Genomic DNA, 17,611 nt, shown 5'->3' on the forward strand with positions numbered 1-17,611 from the left:
GTAGATTAGACTACACTAGAATAGAATAGAATTAAAATAGAATTAAAATAGAATAGAATAGTAGAATAGAGAATAGAATAGAGAATAGAATAGACAATAGAATAGAATTAGAATAGAATAGTAGAATAGAATAGGATCAAAATAGCATAGAATAGAAATAAAATAGAAACAATAGAATTATTTATGGGGCAAGCGTGATGGGACACACAAGGAGTTTCTCTTTAGCAGCAGCCGCTGCCCAGGTGGCATCTTCTACCTCCAACCAGCAGAATCAGAACTCAGGGCTTTTCACCCCAGGCAACATTTACTTCCTGGCTCTTTAAAAAAAAACAAAAACCGGTGCATCGTGCGCAGCATCCCCCCCCCGCACCTACGAATCCCGCTCCCACCAATCCCCCCTCCCGACGCGTGGGCGGAGCCCGATCCATCTTTTACCTCGGAATGCGGAAGCCACAGCTGATTGGTCCGCTGCGAGAGAGCGGGGGGGGGGGAGGGATAGCGTCAGAGCTAAATCCGAGCCGGGCCAGGCTGAAGACATCGAGCGCCGATTCCTCGCTCCGACCGCCAGGGTCCCTCCCGGAGGTTTCGCCCAGGCCGGGCAAGACGAGCGCCGCTCGGGTCGATCGCCCTCGGCCGCGCCTGACGGAGCGAGCGGCGGCTGCTTCTCCGGCGGGCGGAGGTCGCTCGGAGTCCGGACGCCGCCGCCTTCGCCTTCCCGGAGCGCACCGGACGCCGGGTAGGAACTTTTCCCGGCGCCAGACGGGGAAGGAAGCACTTTTGGGGGCGGTGGGGAAAAAAAAAGAGACGGGGGGGAATTAAAAAAAGGGGGGGTCGCATCGCAAGGGGGGGGGACGCGGCTGCCCAGGCGGGGAGAATTGAGGGCAGCTTTTATTTATTTGTATTTATCTTTTCCTACGGGAGGAAGTTGAAAGGCTGCGCGGGGAGGGAGAAAAAGAAAGAAAGAGGAAAGGGGGGAACTCTAGAGGTCATCTAGTCGGGCTTTCTGTTCGGGGTATGCGGGGTGGGGGGAGGAGGAGAGCGCCGCCGAGCAGAGTCTTGGCTGTTCAAAGAGTTCCAGTGAGGGGGGAGAGGGGGCAACTTGGGAAGAGGGGGGTCTGGGGAGGAGGGGGGGTCTGGCGTGGGCAAGAGAGGAGGGGGAGGGGGAAGAAGGGGGCAATATTGGGAGAGGGGCGGGAGAAGGCAAGAGATGGGGAGGAGGGTGGGGGGCTATAATGGGAGAGGTGGGGGAGAGCAAGAGGGGTGAGGGGTGGTCTGCGGGGCCAAGAGATGGGGAGAGGGGTGGGTTGGGGGTTATATTGGGAGGGTTAGGGAGGGCAAGAGAGGGGTGGGGGGGCTATATTGAGAGGGGTGGGGGCTATATTGAGAGGGGTGGGGGCTATAATGGGAGGGGTGGGGGAGGTAAAGAGATAAGCTGATGGGTGTGAATAAATTATTTTCAGCAGAAAAGAGAACAGAATCGAGCCAATTTGGGGTAGCGGTTAAGGGGGGCGCAGACTGTGAGTTCTAGTTCTGTCTTCGGCATGAAAACCTGGCTGGGTGACTGTGAGTCAATTACCAGGAGACTGGGAGTTCTAGTCCCACCTTAGGCATAAGAGTCAACTGGGCGTCTTTGGGCTGATGACTTAGGAGACTGGGACTTCTAGCTGCACTTTAGGTATGAAATCTAGCAGGGTGACTTTGGGCTGACCCCCAGGAGGCTGGGAGTTCTAGTCCCACTTTAGTCATAAGAGTCAACTGGGCGACTTTGAGCCAATTACCAGGAGACTGGGACTTCTAGCTCCACTTTAGGTATGAAATCTAGCAGCGTGACTTTGGGCTGATCCCCAGGAGGTTGGGAGTTCTAGTCCCACTTTAGGCATAAGAGTCAACTGGGCGACTTTGAGCCAAATACTAGGAGTCTAGGACTTCTAGCTCCACTTTAGGTATGAAATCTAGCAGGGTGACTTTGGGCTGATCCCCAGGAGGCTGGGAGTTCTAGTCCCACTTTAGTCATAAGAGTCAACTGGGCGACTTTGAGCCAATTACCAGGAGACTGGGACTTCTAGCTCCACTTTAGGTATGAAATCTAGCAGCGTGACTTTGGGCTGATCCCCAGGAGGTTGGGAGTTCTAGTCCCACTTTAGTCATAAGAGTCAACTGGGTGTCTTTAGGCTGATCACTAGGAGACTGGGACTTCTAGCTCCACTTTAGGTATGAAATCTAGCAGGGTGAACTTTGGGCCGATCCGAAGGAGGCTGGGAGTTCTAGTCCCACTTTAGTCATAAGAGTCAACTGGGCGACTTTGAGCCAATTACCAGGAGACTGGGACTTCTAGCTCCACTTTAGGTATGAAATCTAGCAGGGCGACTTTGGGCCGATCCGAAGGAGGCTGGGAGTTCTAGTCCTACTTTAGTCATAAGGGTCAACTGACTGACTTTTTAGCCTCTCTCTCTCTCTCACACACACACTCTCTCTCTCTCTCTCTCTCTCTCTCTCTCTCTCTCTCTCTCTCTCTCTCTCTCACACACACACACACACACACACACACACACACACACACCAGCCTACCTACAAGGGTTGTTGCACAAGGAAAAGGGAAGAAGGAGGAAGGGACACTAGGCCTGTTCTCTCACCTTGAGTTATTTATAAAAATAACGAAGGCAGGATGAAAAAAAATGTAAATAAAATGTAAAAAATGGAATCCACCCCTGATTTAATGAACTGTGCTGACTTCACCATGAGAACAATGAATCCTGTGTCTTTAGAGAAAGAGATTAGACAACAGTTGAAGGACAGGGAGGCAAACACAATCTTGAGATAAGGATGGGCTGCACCTTTCCAGGGCCAAGTGCTTTCCCAGTATTCTCCCATGGAGTTGGAAGGGACCTTGGAGGTCTCCTAGTCCAACCCCCTGCTCAAGCAGGAAACCCGGTGCCATTTCAGACAATGGGCTGTCCAATATCTTCTTTAAAACTCCCAGTGTTGGAGCATTCACAATTTCTAAAGGCAAGTCATTCCACTGATTCATTTCTCGCACAATTTCCAAAACTTTTTTCCATCCCAAATTCTACCTTGAACTAAAAGATTAACTTTAAGCCAGACGCTAAGACTGAGAGTGCCTTATTTTGAAAGCAATTTGTCGGTGGGGATTTTCAGTCAATCCAGGTCCTGGTTTTTTTTCTTTGAAGACTTTTCATCCAAGAAGCTTCTTCAGTTCTGACTGAATGATTATTCCCCACCATCCTGCCAGACCTGAAGAAGCTTCTTGGATGAGAAGCGAAACGTCTTCGGAGAAAAACCAGAAATCCAGTTAGCTGCCTCTGGAAAAAGCTTCTTAAAACAGCTGGAAAAGCTGTTATAAGTATAAATTTGTGTTTTGTCTTTTAAATGTTGGAAAATTCAATAAATACTATTTTAAAAAAGGGGAAAAAAACCACCTCTGGGTTTGAAAGCAATTCCACTTAAAGTCAACCTAGGCAATACGTTTGCTTCTAAAATCCAAAACATCTGGAAGAAGGAATACTCCAACACACCAACTTAATTATAAGGTACCGAGTCAAGGAGAGGTTTCCTTATGATTACCACTAATTAATTTTGCAAGTGCAGTCATAGACAAAAAAAAAGGCAAAGATAAAAGGAGATGTGGAAACATTGCACCCTTGGCTGTAACTTTTCTAAATAAGCCAGAGATCAATCCGCCTTTTAAAATGTTTTCCAAAACGATTAGGAAAGTTTTCGTGAATATGGAAACTGCCTTCGTATATACAGCCATTATTTTTCTTCCTTACATTTTACTGTGGAATATACTGGTTAGACAGGACGCAGTGGCTAAGATGCTGAGCTTGTCGATCAGAAAGGTCGGCAGTTTGGCAGTTCGAATCCCTAGCGCCGCGTAACGGAGTGAGCTCCCATAACTCGTCCCAGCTTCTGCCAACCTAGCAGTTCGAAAGCACTTAAAAACGCAAGTAGAAAAATAGGGACCACCTTTGGTGGGAAAGGAACAGCGTTCCGTGCGCCTTCAGCGTTGAGCCATGCCGGCCACATGACCACGGAGACGTCTTCGGACAGCGCTGGCTCTTTGGCTTTGAAACGGTGATGAGCACCGCCCCCTAGAGTCGGGAACGACTAGCACAGATGTGCGAGGGGAACCTTTACCTTTTATGCTGGTTAGCAAGAATGTAATGTGGCTATCGAGTCCCAGAATGTCTTTTGAGTTCTGAAGGAACGTATACAGACAGTCCTCGACTTACAACGGTTCGTTTAGCGACCATTCCAAGTTATGACGGTGCTGAAAAATGAACCTTTTTTTCCCCAGACTTAGGCCCTTTGCAGCATTCCCCACAGTCACGTGATGAAAATTTGGACATTTGGCAACTGACTCCTGTTTATGACGGTTGCAGCGTCCCCCCCCCCCCCCCGGGGTGGGTGTGTCACATATGATCCCCTTTTGCAACCTTCTGATAAGCAAATGCTGGCTGGGGAATTCTGGGAGTTGAAGTCCGGACATCTTTAAGCTGCCAAGGTTGGGAAACACTGCCTTAACCCACTGTGTAACGTGGAGCAAAATTCAAAATTCACTTAGGCAGCGTCTCGCTTAACAGCGGAAATTTTGGGCGCCCGGTTGCTGTTGTAAGTCTGAGGACTTCTTGCATTCTCAATTGTCTTCCCTCGTTTTGAATCTTGGGGGGGGGGGGAGAGGCTGGTGGGGGCGGGGAGAAACCCTGATTTCCCCTCCCCTCCTTTCTTTCCGATTATCCTAGTTTTGTGTTATTTCTCCCCTAAATTTCCATGTAGGCCAGGAACCAGCTAGGCGTTTGCTTGATGCTAGGCGACATGGACTAAAATAGAATGGCAGAGAAATCTTGTAAAGTGGGTGAATTTAGCCTCATTTGGAAGGAGGGGTGTGTGTGTGTGTGTGTGTGTGTGTGTGTGTGTGTGTAGGGAAGTCAGGCTTGATAGAACAAGGATTGGATTGAGAATTTTGGGCCAAGTCAAGGCTGTTTCTTAGAAGCTCTGGTCCCGGGTTCCCGGATTTCTTAAATGCTTCCTGATCTTTAAATAGGCCTTCTACTAATAGTGCAAAAATTGCAAAGTTATATAACCGGAAACAAAAAACCCCCGAGTCTCGAATCATATTTTTTTTTCAGAGTTGCGTAACAACCTACACAAGCACACTTGAGTTTGTTCCCCTTACTACCCTAACCCCTCACCAAGCCTTATATGTTACCTTTTTAATCTTAACCATCAGGGATGCTTGCAATAATTTAAAAAAAAAAAAAAAACCCAAATTTTAATATCACTTTAAACTGCGTGGAGTCTCCCTGGAGCATTTTGTCTTGTTATTCATTCAGAAAACGTGTGTGTGTGAGTGTGTATGTAGATAGATTGATAGATAGATAGACGGACAGACGGACAGATGATGGATGGATGGATGGATGGATGGATGGATGGATGGACGGACAGACAGACAGAGACAGATGATAGATAGATAAATGATAGATGGATGGATGGATGGATGGATAGACAGACAGAGACAGATGATAATAGATGGATGCATGGATGGATAGACAGACAGACAGAGACAGAAGATAGCTGGATGGAAAGACAGACAGACAGAGACAGATGATGGATGGATGGATGGATGGATGGATGGATGGATGGATGGATGGGCAGACAGACAGGGACAGATGATAATGGATGGAGGGACAGACAGAGACAGATGATAGATTGATGGATGGATGGATGGATGGATGGATAGACAGATGATAATGGATGGATGGATAGACAGACAGACAGACAGAGACAGATGATAGATGGATGGATGGATGCATGGACAGACAGACAGGGACAGATGATAATAGATGGATGGACAGACTGACAGACAGAGACAGATGATGGACAGACAGACAGACAGAGACAGATAATGGATGGATGGATAACAGACAGACAGACAGAAACATGATAATAGATGGATGGATGGATAGACAGACAGACAGACAGAAACAGATGATAATAGATTGATAGATAGACAAACAGGCAGGCAGACAAATAGAGGCAGATGATGGATGGATGGATGCATGGATGGATGGATGGATAGACAGACTGACAGACACATGATAGATAAATGGATGGATGGATGGATGGATGGATGGATGCATGGATGCATGGATGGATAGATATGGAGGGAGGGAGGGAGGGAGACAGAGACGCAGTGGCTCAGTGGCTAAGACGCTGAGCTTGTTGATCAGAAAAGTCAGCGGTTCGGCGGTTCGAATCCATAGCACCGCGTAACTGAGTGAGCTCCCATTACTTGTCCTAGCTTCCGCCAACCTAGCAGTTTGAAAGGACGTAAAAATGCAAGTAGAAAAATAGGAACCACTAGCATATGTCTCCAAGGGGAACCTTTAATACACACACACACACACACACACACACACACACACACACACACACACGAGAGGAGTGAATATTTATAGCATTGTTCATTTTGAAATGCGCTACAGAAAGGCTAAAAAACAAAAACTTGGCATCCAGTCTTCTTGCGTTGCAAGGAGAAATCAAACGTGGTCCTCCGCGTACTACCCCAGTGGCGCCCAGCATTTTTATGTTGCTAAGAGAGAACTTTGTTGAGGGCGTTTTGCCCCGTTTTATGACTTTTCTCACCGAGTCGGTTAAAACCTGAATCGTTGGCAGTTGTTCAGTTAGGTTGTTAAGAGAATGCGGTTTCCAAATTGACTTTGCTTGTCTCAGAAGGTCGCAAAAGGGGGAACTCAAACGTGACTCTGAGACACTGCGACCGTCATTAATGTGAGTCAGTTGTCAAACATCCGGATGTAACTCACCTGATTAAATTTGAATAGGCAACACAAGGAATGCTATTCTGTTCACCAGCCACTTCCTGATGGAGAAAGGGGGGGGGCGTTCAACGCATTTGAGCACGGTTAAAAAAAAGGGTTGTGTTGTGACTCAGCAGAAGTTTGCTGTGAGTTGAGTCGGGATGCAAGATTAACGATGCAGCTGGGGCTCGTTAGTGTTGTCTTCTGGTGATAAAAAGACGGATGGTGCCACGTCCTGGTTGCAGGAGTCAACGTTCATCATTCATCGGTCGTGGTTTGTTTGTGAGAGACACTTGGAGAAGTGATTTGCTTTCTGTAACCCTGATTCAAGGAGACACTTGGAGAAGTGAATTGTTTTGTAAGAGTTTTGTTTTGCATTCTGTTATCTTCTTGCCAGAGACTTTATTTATGTTTATTTTTGGGCTCACAACCAGTCTGAGCCGAGGACTGATAAAGTTCTTTCCTTTTAAGTTTGTCTCCCTGTCGTCTTTGAACGAGCGGAGAAGGGGGGACAGAACAGGTTGGGGGGCTTATTTATTTTTGTTCTATGCCAGGCGGTTCCAGAAATATTGGAGGCTTCTTCCTCCTTCCACAGAAGGAAGCATGATTAGCATTTGAGTGAGTTGATGCTAATCATCACTTAATTTTGGTTGCTGCTGAATCTCGTCTGGTGTGGAGGAAGTAGCAGAAGAGGCATGCCTGGCACACAACCCCTCGGGGGCACTGATTATTATTTATTATTAAGAAGTCCGGATAGTGGACATGGCAGTGCAGTATGTAGTCCTTGACGTTCGACCACATTTGAGGCCAAAATTTCTGCTACTAAGTGAGACGTTTGCAGTGATGGGTTTCAAAACTTTTTCGAACCTACTCTGTGGGTGTGGCCTCCTTTGTGGGAGTGGCTTGCCAGCCATGTGACCTGGTGGGAGTGGCTTGCCAGCCATGTGACCTGGTGGGAGTGGCTTGCCAGCCATGTGACCTGGTGGGAGTGGCTTGCCAGCCATGTGACCTGGTGGGAGTGGCTTGCCAGCCATGTGACCTGGTGGGAGTGGCTTGCCAGCCATGTGACCTGGTGGGAGTGGCTTGCCAGCCATGTGACCTGGTGGGAGTGGCTTGCCGGCCATGTGTTCTCTCTCTCTCTCTTTCTTTCCTTCCTTTTGTCTCTCTGTCCCTTTTTCCTTTTTTTCTTTCATCTCTCTCTCACTTTTTCTTTCTTTTTTATTTTTTTAATTTCTTTATTTCTTCCTTTCTTTCTATTTCTCTGTGTGAGTGTGTGTTTGTGTGTGTGTGTCAGTGGTGGAATTTTGGAACCTCTTCTGTAGGTGTGGCCTGCTTTCCGGGTCCACTGGTGGAACCTCTTCGAACCGGTTCGGTAGATTTGACGAACCGGTTCTACCGAACTGGTAGGAACCCACCTCTGGACGTTTGTGAGTGGTGTAGGAATAGGAAAGGGAGTAGAGTAGAGTAGAGTACAATGTAGAGTAGAATCAGTGGTAGGTTGATGCACAAAAAGCATTCGACAGTGTAATTTGGGAATTTATAATAACACTATTAGACAGGATGAAATTCGGAGGAAAATTTTAAAAAACGGTAGAAAAAAACTTTATAACAGTCAGACAGCCAAAGTTCTGATGAACAGAGAACTAACAGAGAAGATCGAAATTTTAAAAAAGGGAGTCAGACAGGGATGCCCCCTCTCTCCTTTGCTGTTTATATTAACCCTGGAAATTTTATTAAGTGAAATTAGGAAGGACCAGGGAATAAAAGGTTTGACACTCAAAAACGAAGAATGTAAGGCCCAAGCTTATGCCGATGACTTAGTATTTGTTCTAGAAGATCCATTAGAATCCAGTCCGAAATTAATTAAAAAATTAGAAGAATATGGCGAAGTGGCAGGATTAAAAAATCAATAAAGGCCATGATAGGTTCCGGATCCCGGTGCAACCGGTACGGTGCAACGGGGCCAGGCATCCACCATATGCACACGCGCATGCATACTTAACGCCCACGATGCTCTGTGACGGCTCCGCGATGCTCCAGTTGCTCGGCAGAGCATCACGCAGGCACCGTATGCTCCATGCACATGTGCATCAGGCCCGATTGGTGGGTGGGCTCTCCGGAGCACCGTACCGGAATGGTACCTGGTGCTCCCAGCAGGCACTGGTACGCCCGTACCAGGGTGTATTGGTCATCCCACCACTGAGTAGAATGTAGAGTAGAATAGAGTAGATTAGAGTAGAGTAGAATGTAGAGTAGAGTAGAGTAGAATGTAGAATAGAGTAGAATATAGAGTAGAGTAGAATGTAGAGTAGAATAGAATATAGAGTGGAGTAGAGTAGAATGTAGAGTAGAGTAGAATATAGAGTAGAGTGGAGTAGAGTAGAGTAGAATGTAGAATAGAGTAGAATGTAGAGTAGAGTAGAATGTAGAGTAGAGTAGAATGTAGAGTAGAATGTAGAGTAGAATATAGAGTAGAGTGGAGTAGAGTAGAATGTAGAGTAGAATAGAATATAGAGTGGAGTAGAGTAGAATGTAGAGTAGAGCAGAGTAGAGTAGAGAGTAGAGTAGAATGTAGAGTAGAATAGAATATAGAGTGGAGTAGAGTAGAATGTAGAGTAGAGTAGAATATAGAGTAGAGTGGAGTAGAGTAGAGTAGAGTAGAATGTAGAGTAGAGTAGAATGTAGAGTAGAGTAGAATGTAGAGTAGAGTGGAGTACAGTAGAATGTAGAGTAGAGCAGACTAGAATGTAGAGTAGAGTAGAATGTAGAGTAGAGTAGAATAGAAATAGGAAAGAATAGAATAGAATAAAATAGAATATTGGAATGGAATAGAATTTAAAAATAGAAATATAAATTAGAATTGAAATACAGTAGAAGAATAGAATTAAAGCATAGAATAGAAATAGAAGTTAGAAAAGAATTTAAAAATAGAAATTAAAAGAAATTAAAATTAGAATGGAATAGAATTAAAATAGAATAGAAATAGAAACAGAACTTGAATAGAAATTGAACAGAACAGAACAAAATAAAGGAAATGAATATAGAAAATGATTTAGAATAGAATATAGGAATGGAATGGAATAGAATGGAAGAGTATAGAATTAAAAAATAGAAATAGAAATCAGAATTGAAGTACAGTAGAAGAATAGAATTAAAGCATAGAATAGAAATAGAAGTTAGCATTTAAAAATAGAGATGAAAAGAAATTAAAATTAGAATGGAATAGAATTAAAATAAGAATGGAAACAAATTGAATAGAAGTAGAACAGAACAAAATAAAGAAAAAGAATATAGGAAATGATTTAAATGGAATAGAACATAGGAATGGAATAGAATTCCGTAAAATCGGGTTGAACAAGCATTAAGCCATCCTCTGGCTCAGCAGTGGAAATTCCGACACCCTTTTTGTGTCGTAGGTCGAGGACTTGCCTATCCTCGGCCCGTGATGGTAAGAAAACATCCGATTAAATCTAAGAAAAACTTACAAAACCGCTTTTGGCAAAGCTATAATGGAATGCTTTCAACCTGGGAATATTTTTTTATGTAAGCTGTTCGTTTTAAGGACATACTTTGTGGCCGAACGAGGCGGAAAATATGTGAAATGTGTCAACTCTGTATTTTTTTTCCTGTGGTTTGTTTTCTTTTGGGAGTTAACATTGTTAACATCTTCTGTTTCTTCTGCTTTTAAAACACCAAACGTTGTCTTGTCATTAACTGGGCATCTTCGAAGTGAAGATTCGGATGAGTGTTTTTTTTCCAAACTGGATACCTTTAAGATAACGTTAGACTTCAACTCCCAGAATTCCCCAAGGCAGGTAGTCCTCGACTTAACAATAGCTCATTTAGCGACCGTTCAAAGTTACAAAACGTGACTTGTGACCGTTTCTCACAGTGACGACCTTTGTAGCATTTGGCCGCCGACTCGCGTTTATGACGGTGGCAGTGTCCCCTTTTGCGACCTTCTGACAAGCCAAGTCAATCGGGGAAGCCGGATTTACTTAAAAACTGCGTGACCCGTCAAAACCGCGGAGGACAAAATCGCGCTCGACGAAAGTGCGCATGTGACGTCATCACAGCGCGACGAAAAAAATTAAAAATTGAAATAAAATTAAAATTAAAGCAAGCCGATTCACATAAAGGTAAGGGTTAGGGTTAGGGTTAGGGTTAGGGTTAGGGTTAGGTTAAGGGTTAGGGTTAGAGCGTTAGTGTTACGTTTAGCGTTAGGTTAAGGGTTAGCGTTAGGTTTAGTGTTACGTTAACGGTTAGGTTTAGGGTTAGATTTAGGGTTAGGTTAAGGGTTAGGTTTAGGGTTAGGTTTAGGGTTAGGTTTGGGGGGGTTAGGGTAAGGTTTTCGCTTTATTTTTACATTTTTCGATCACAGCGCGATGTTTTCATCGCGCTGTGATGACGTCAAATGCGCGCTTTCGTCGAGCGCGATTTTGTACTCCGCGGTTTTGTGGTGGAACCCAAAACTGGGTTTACTAACTTACTAATGGTGGCGATTCACTTAACAATGGCAAGAAAGGTCGTAAAATGGGACAAACCCCAACAGACGTCTTACTTAAGAACAGAAATGTTGGGCTCCACTGTGGCCATACGTCGAGGACCATCAGTACAGGGAGTTGCTGACTCACAACCACGACGGAGCCCGACAGTTCTGTCACTCAGCAAGGCCTTTGTTAAGTGAAGCATGCGGACATTAAGCGAATCAGGCTCCTCCCATTGAGTTTGCGATTTTGCTGGACAGACCACTGGCTGGGAATGAGGGCCGCTTGAACCAGAGTGTTCTGACTGAGTCTTTCCAAGAGCCTGAAGCAAACTCCTTGTCCCGACAAAAAACCCTTTTATTAATTGACTGTGAATTCTGCTCGTTCTCATCCAGCAAAGTCTTTTGAGGGAGGATTTAGGGTCACAGACCTTATCTGGCTTGGAGAGCTGCCAGGCCAATATTTGCAGAATATAGTAAGGCGTCTCGGAGAGTCACAAACCAATGAAGCAAACTAATGGTCTCCTGCAAACTCCACTCCCCTGTCGCTCCTCTTTTATTTCCTCTGGGAGGGGCCATTCACCGTCCACCCGTGGCTTTACTCCCAAGTCGACCCCTGTTCCTTAGCTGTTCCCTTCGTCTGGCAGCTCTGCGCAGGCGCACGCTGGGAACAGGCTCCAGCTGTTCGTCTGCCCCACTGATCTCCTGGGTACTTGAGAGACCACCTCCTGCCAATTACCTCCCTACGACCAATTAGCTCCCACAGATTAGGCCTCCTCCGGATACCATCAGCTAGCCAGTGTCGACTGTCGACCACCCAGGGGAGGGCCTTTTCTGTGGCTGCTCCGGCCCTCTGGAACGATCTCCCCGTGGAAATTCGGATCCTCACCACCCTTCAGGCTTTCCGCATAGCCGTCAAGACCTGGCTGTTCCGGCAGGCCTGGGGCTGTTGAGTTCCCGGCCCCACTTGAATTGCTGCGTTTGTTGTATTTTTAATCTGTCTCTGTATTCTGTTTGTTTTTGTATTGCCCCTTTCCCCATGTGTTTGTTCGCCGCCCTGAGTGCCCCCGGGAGTAGGGCGGCATACAAGTTTAATAAATACTAAATACTAATACTAATCTCCGACTCTGAAGGCAGCTGATAACTGTCGGATGGCCCTGGCCCCCTCTCTGCCTCCGACACAGAGACCTCATCCGAGTCTTCCCCGGACTCCAGGACTGGCCCAGGTTCCTCCCCAACCCTCCTCAGTGTTTGAATCTGCTGCCAGCCATGACCCGACAAATGCGTGAACGACAAAAGCGTGCCGACAAAACCGTGGGGCTAAAACCACGATGTCAAAAGCGCGCCGACAACAGCACGCCGACAACAGCACGCCGACAGAAGCGCGATTTAAGTTAAGGTAAGGTTTAGGGTTAGGTTTAAGGTTAGGGTTAGGTTTAGGGTTAGGTTTAGGGTTAGGGTTAGGGTTAGGGTTAGGGTTAGGTTTAGGGTTAGGTTTAGGGTTAGGTTTAGGGTTAGGTTTAGGGTTAGGTTTAGGGTTAGGTTTAGGGTTAGGGTTAGGGTTAGGGTTAGGTTTAGGGTTAGGTTTAGGGTTAGGTTTAGGGTTAGGTTTAGGGTTAGGATACAGCGCGCTTCTGTCGGCGCGCTGTTGTCGGCGCACTTCAGCGCTCATTTGTCGGCGCGCTTTTGTCACCGCGGTTTTGTCAGGCGCGCCTTTGTCATTTGCGCATTTGTGGTGGAACCCTGCCAGCAGGCCACAACACTGGGACAGTGCAACGGGTGACAAATACAGGCTACTTCCGAAGTGCCCCAAAGTTTGACCACGTGACCCATGGTGGGGGGAATGCTGTAACTGTCATAAATGTGAAAAGCCAGTGATGTTCTGGGGCCCCTTTTGTGTTAGTTTTGTGTACCCGTTAGCTCCCCGTTGTGTGACAGGCGATCTGGCGTAGCTTGTTTTTGCCTAGTTTCTCCCCTTGTGGCGAGGTCAGTCCTCTTAAAGCCCATTCAGGCGAATTAGGGAAATCTCTTCCAAATCTGCTTTTCCAATTTCTCACCAAGTAAATAATCAGATTTGAGAGAGAACAAGGGTTAATCTTAATCTACTTTGCTTAAGAGGGAAGCCAACGGAGTTTGCCTTCGCTCGTTCGGCGGACGGGTGGTGGGAAGGTCCTCGACTTACAACGCGAGAACGGGCCCAAAACCTCCGTTGCTAAGCCGGACACTTGCCCAGTGGGTTCTTGCTGCATTTTACGACCTACCTTTCAGTAACCGTTAAGCGAATCACTGCTGTTCTTAAATTAGTCAGAGGGCGGTTAAGGTGAATCTGGCTTGCAAAATGTGATTGCATCACCCTAGGACAGTGGTTCTCAAACTTGGCAACTTTAAGACTTGTGGACTTCAACTCCCAGAATTCTCCAGCCAGCAGAGCTGCCTGGAGAATTCTGGGAGTTGAAGTCCACAAGTCTTAAAATTGCCAAGTTTGGGAACCACTGCCCTAGGATGACATCATCATTATCTTTTAATGAACCCATAATCCTGTGCAGGGTGGAGTCTGGGCAACTGAACGGAGCTGAGTGTTTATTGGCCGGATGCCTTTCCCTGTCGCCGATATGGAGTTTCGTTCAGCAGATGTAATCTCATTGTGCCCAGAGAGAGAGATATTTGCCTCTACCTAGGATTGAACTCACAGCCTCTTGAGTGTGAGGCCAGAACTCCCCCTCTAAGCCACTACACGACTCCACCCTAGGGTAGTGTAATTGTCCTAAATATGAGTCAGTTGCCAAGCATTTCTGGACTCCAGGCAGCTAACCAAAAGAACATTCTATTTAAAAAGAAGAAGCAATAGAATAGAATAGCAATAGAAATATAATTACAATAGAATAGAATTACAATATAGAATATATTTATAATATAGTATAGAATAGATAGAATTACATTATAGAATAGAATTACATTATAGTGTAGAATAGAATATAGAACAGCAATAGAATAGAATAGAATTACATTATAGTATGGAATAGAATATAGAATAGCAATAGAATAGAATAGAATTACAATATAGAATAGAATTACAATATAGAATAGAATTACATTATAGTATAGAATAGAATATAGAATAGCAATAGAATAGCAATAGAATAGAATAGAATTGCAATATAGAATAGAATTACATTATAGTATAGAATATAGAATAGCAATAGAATAGAATTACATTATAGAATAGAATTACATTATAGTATAGAATAGAATATAGAATAGCAATAGAATAGAATAGAATTACAATATAGAATAGAATTACAATATAGAATAGAATTACATTATAGTATAGAATAGAATATAGAATAGCGAATAGAATAGAATAGAATAGCAATATAGAACAGAATTACATTATAGAATATAGAATAGCAATAGAATAGAATAGAATTACAATATAGAATAGAATTACATTATAGTATAGAATAGAATATAGAATAGCAATAGAATAGAATAGAATAGCAATATAGAATAGAATTACATTATAGAATATAGAATAGCAATAGAATCGAATAGAATTACAATATAGAATAGAATTACATTATAGTATAGAATAGAATATAGAATAGCAATAGAATAGATTAGAATAGAATTACATTATAGAATAGAATTACATTATAGTATAGAATAGAATATAGAATAGCAATAGAATAGAATTGCCATATAGAATAGAATTACATTATAGTATAGAATAGAATATAGAATAGCAATAGAATAGAATAGAATTGCAATATAGAATAGAATAGAGAAGACAAGACAAGAGAATAGTTGGAAGGGACCTTGGAGGTCTTCTAGTCCAACTCCCTGTTCAGGCAAGAAACCACATACCACTTCAGACAAATGGTTATCCAACATCTTATAAAACGTTAGAGCATTCACAACTTCTGGAGGCAAGTTGTTCCACTGATTAATTGTTCTAACTGTCTAAGGAAGTTTCTCCTCAGTTCTAAGTTGCTTCTCTCTTTGCTTAGTTTCCAGCCATTGCTTCTGCCTTCAGGTGCCTTGGAGAATAGCTTGACTCCCTCTTCTTTGGGGCAGCCCCTGAGATATTGGAAGACTGCTATCATGTCACTCCTAGTCCTCCTTTTCATCAAACTAGACATACCCAGTTCCAGCAACCGTTCTTTATATATTTTAGCCTCCAGTCCCCTATATAAAATGGGTAAAAAATTCACTTAGCAGCTGTCTCACTTAGCAACAGAAATGTTGGGCCCAGTCGTGGCCGTAATTGGAGGACTCCCTGCCCAAAATGTAATTTTATGAATTCATTTCATTCTGGCGCATTTTAACAGCCCCCCCCCCTTTTTTTTGTGTGTGTGTTTGCCTTAAAGGACCGGGAAAATCGGAGATAAAACCTTGGCTTGTGCACGCATCTTGACACAATCTCCCTTTTAAATAAGCCATGGGGATAAAATAATTGCACACCCATGTGTGCGGTGCGTAGGAGAGCTGTGTCATGACTTTAGTTCCCCAGAGGAAGGGTGGGATGAAGTTTGACTAAAAAAACGTAACCACTTCCTCCAGCTGATTCTGAAAGCGGAAATAAAATTCGATATACAGATACTGTCCTGTGTTGGCAATTGTACTCTCCACTGCCTGTTTTTTTTCTCCCAAATGCTCCATGCTCTAATATTTCTCTTATTTGCCATATAATCTTGCCATCTTTCATCATTGGTGCTTTGTTCTTTGTTCCGCAGCTATAAAATTTGGCTCATTCCCGCAGTCTTTCCTGGATTTGCCGATGATTGACGTAGTCACCTCAATTTTATCCCAAAGGGGCTTTTTCAGGAGGCAACTGGACTTTTCTTGTTTCTTTTTCTTTTGAAGATGTTTCGCTTCTCATCTAAGAAGCTTCTTCAGCTCCGACTGGATGGTGGGGAGTGGAAGGATTTATACTCCTTGCATTCAGCTGGTCATTTGCATCCTTTTAGAGAGTCATTGAGGCTACTTGGAGGATTTATATTCCTTGCATTCAGCTGGTCATTTGCATCCTTTTAGAGAGTCATTGAGGCCACTTGGAGGATTTATATTCCTTGCATGCAGCTGGTCATTTGCATCCTTTTTAGAGAGTCATAGAGGCCACTTGGAGGATTTATATTCCTTGCAGGCAGCTGGTCATTTGCCTCCTTTTAGAGAGTTATTGAGGCCACTTGGAGGATTTATACTCCTTGTAGGCATTTAGTATTTAGTATTTTATTAATATTTATAGGCCGCCCTTTTCCCCGCGGGGACTCAGGGCAGCTTACATAAAATAGGGAGGGGGGGGGTATAAACAATAAACATAAAACAATACATAAGAGTAAAATAGTACACAACATTCATTCTTCATTCGGGTGGGAACAGATTGTGATCTTATCCCCAGGCCTGATGGGATAGCCAGGTCTTGAGGGCTGTGCGGAAGGTCTGGACGGTGGTGAGGGTACGAATCTCCACGGGGAGATCGTTCCAAAGGGTCGGAGCTGCTACTGAAAAGGCCCTCCTCCGTGTAGTTGCCAGTCGACACTGACTGGCGGATGGTATTCGGAGGAGGCCCAATCTATGTGATCTTATAGGTCGCAGGGAGGTAATTGGCAGGAGGCGGTCTCTCAACTGGTCATTTGCCTCCTTTTAGAGAGTCATTGAGGCCACTTGGAGGATTTATACTCCTTGCAGACAGCTGGTCATTTGCGTCCTTTTAGAGAGTCATTGAGGCCACTTGGAGGATTTCTACTCCTTGCAGGCAGCTGGTCATTTGCATCCTTTTTAGAGAGTCATTGAGGCCACTTGGAGGATTTATACTCCTTGCAGGCAGCTGGTCATTTGCATCCTTTTAGAGAGTCATTGAGGCCACTTGGAGGATTTATACTCCTTGCAGACAGCTGGTCATTTGCGTCCTTTTAGAGAGTCATTGAGGCCACTTGGAGGATTTATACTCCTTGTAGGCAGCTGGTCATTTGCCTCCTTTTAGAGAGTCATTGAGGCCACTTGGAGGATTTATACTCCTTGTAGGCAGCTGGTCATTTGCCTCCTTTTAGAGAGTCATTGAGGCCACTTGGAGGATTTATACTCCTTGCAGGCAGCTGGTCATTTGCATCCTTTTAGAGAGTCATTGAGGCCACTTGGAGGATTTATACTCCTTGTAGGCAGCTGGTCATTTGCATCCTTTTAGAGAGTCATTGAGGCCACTTGGAGGATTTATATTCCTTGCATTTAGCTGGTCATTTGCATCCTTTTAGAGAGTCATTGAGGCCACTTGGAGGATTTATATTCCTTG

General features: G+C 44.5%; 1 protein-coding gene across 1 annotated transcript in view; it reads left to right on the plus strand.

Annotated features, from left to right (window-relative positions):
* The first annotated feature begins 606 nt into the window (after positions 1–606).
* The window catches only part of TAOK3 (TAO kinase 3), a 128,028-nt gene continuing 111,023 nt past the window's right edge, over positions 607–17,611 (plus strand). Inside the window, exon 1 of the mRNA XM_087705648.1 lies at positions 607–736. The gene's annotated coding sequence lies outside the window, so the exon portion shown is untranslated. The remainder of the gene's footprint in view (positions 737–17,611) is intronic.

Source organism: Thamnophis sirtalis, unplaced genomic scaffold (assembly GCF_051295495.1).
Source record: "Thamnophis sirtalis isolate CommonGarterSnake01/CBP01778 unplaced genomic scaffold, rThaSir2_p1.2 scaffold_2, whole genome shotgun sequence".
Classification (NCBI taxonomy): domain Eukaryota; kingdom Metazoa; phylum Chordata; class Lepidosauria; order Squamata; family Natricidae; genus Thamnophis; species Thamnophis sirtalis.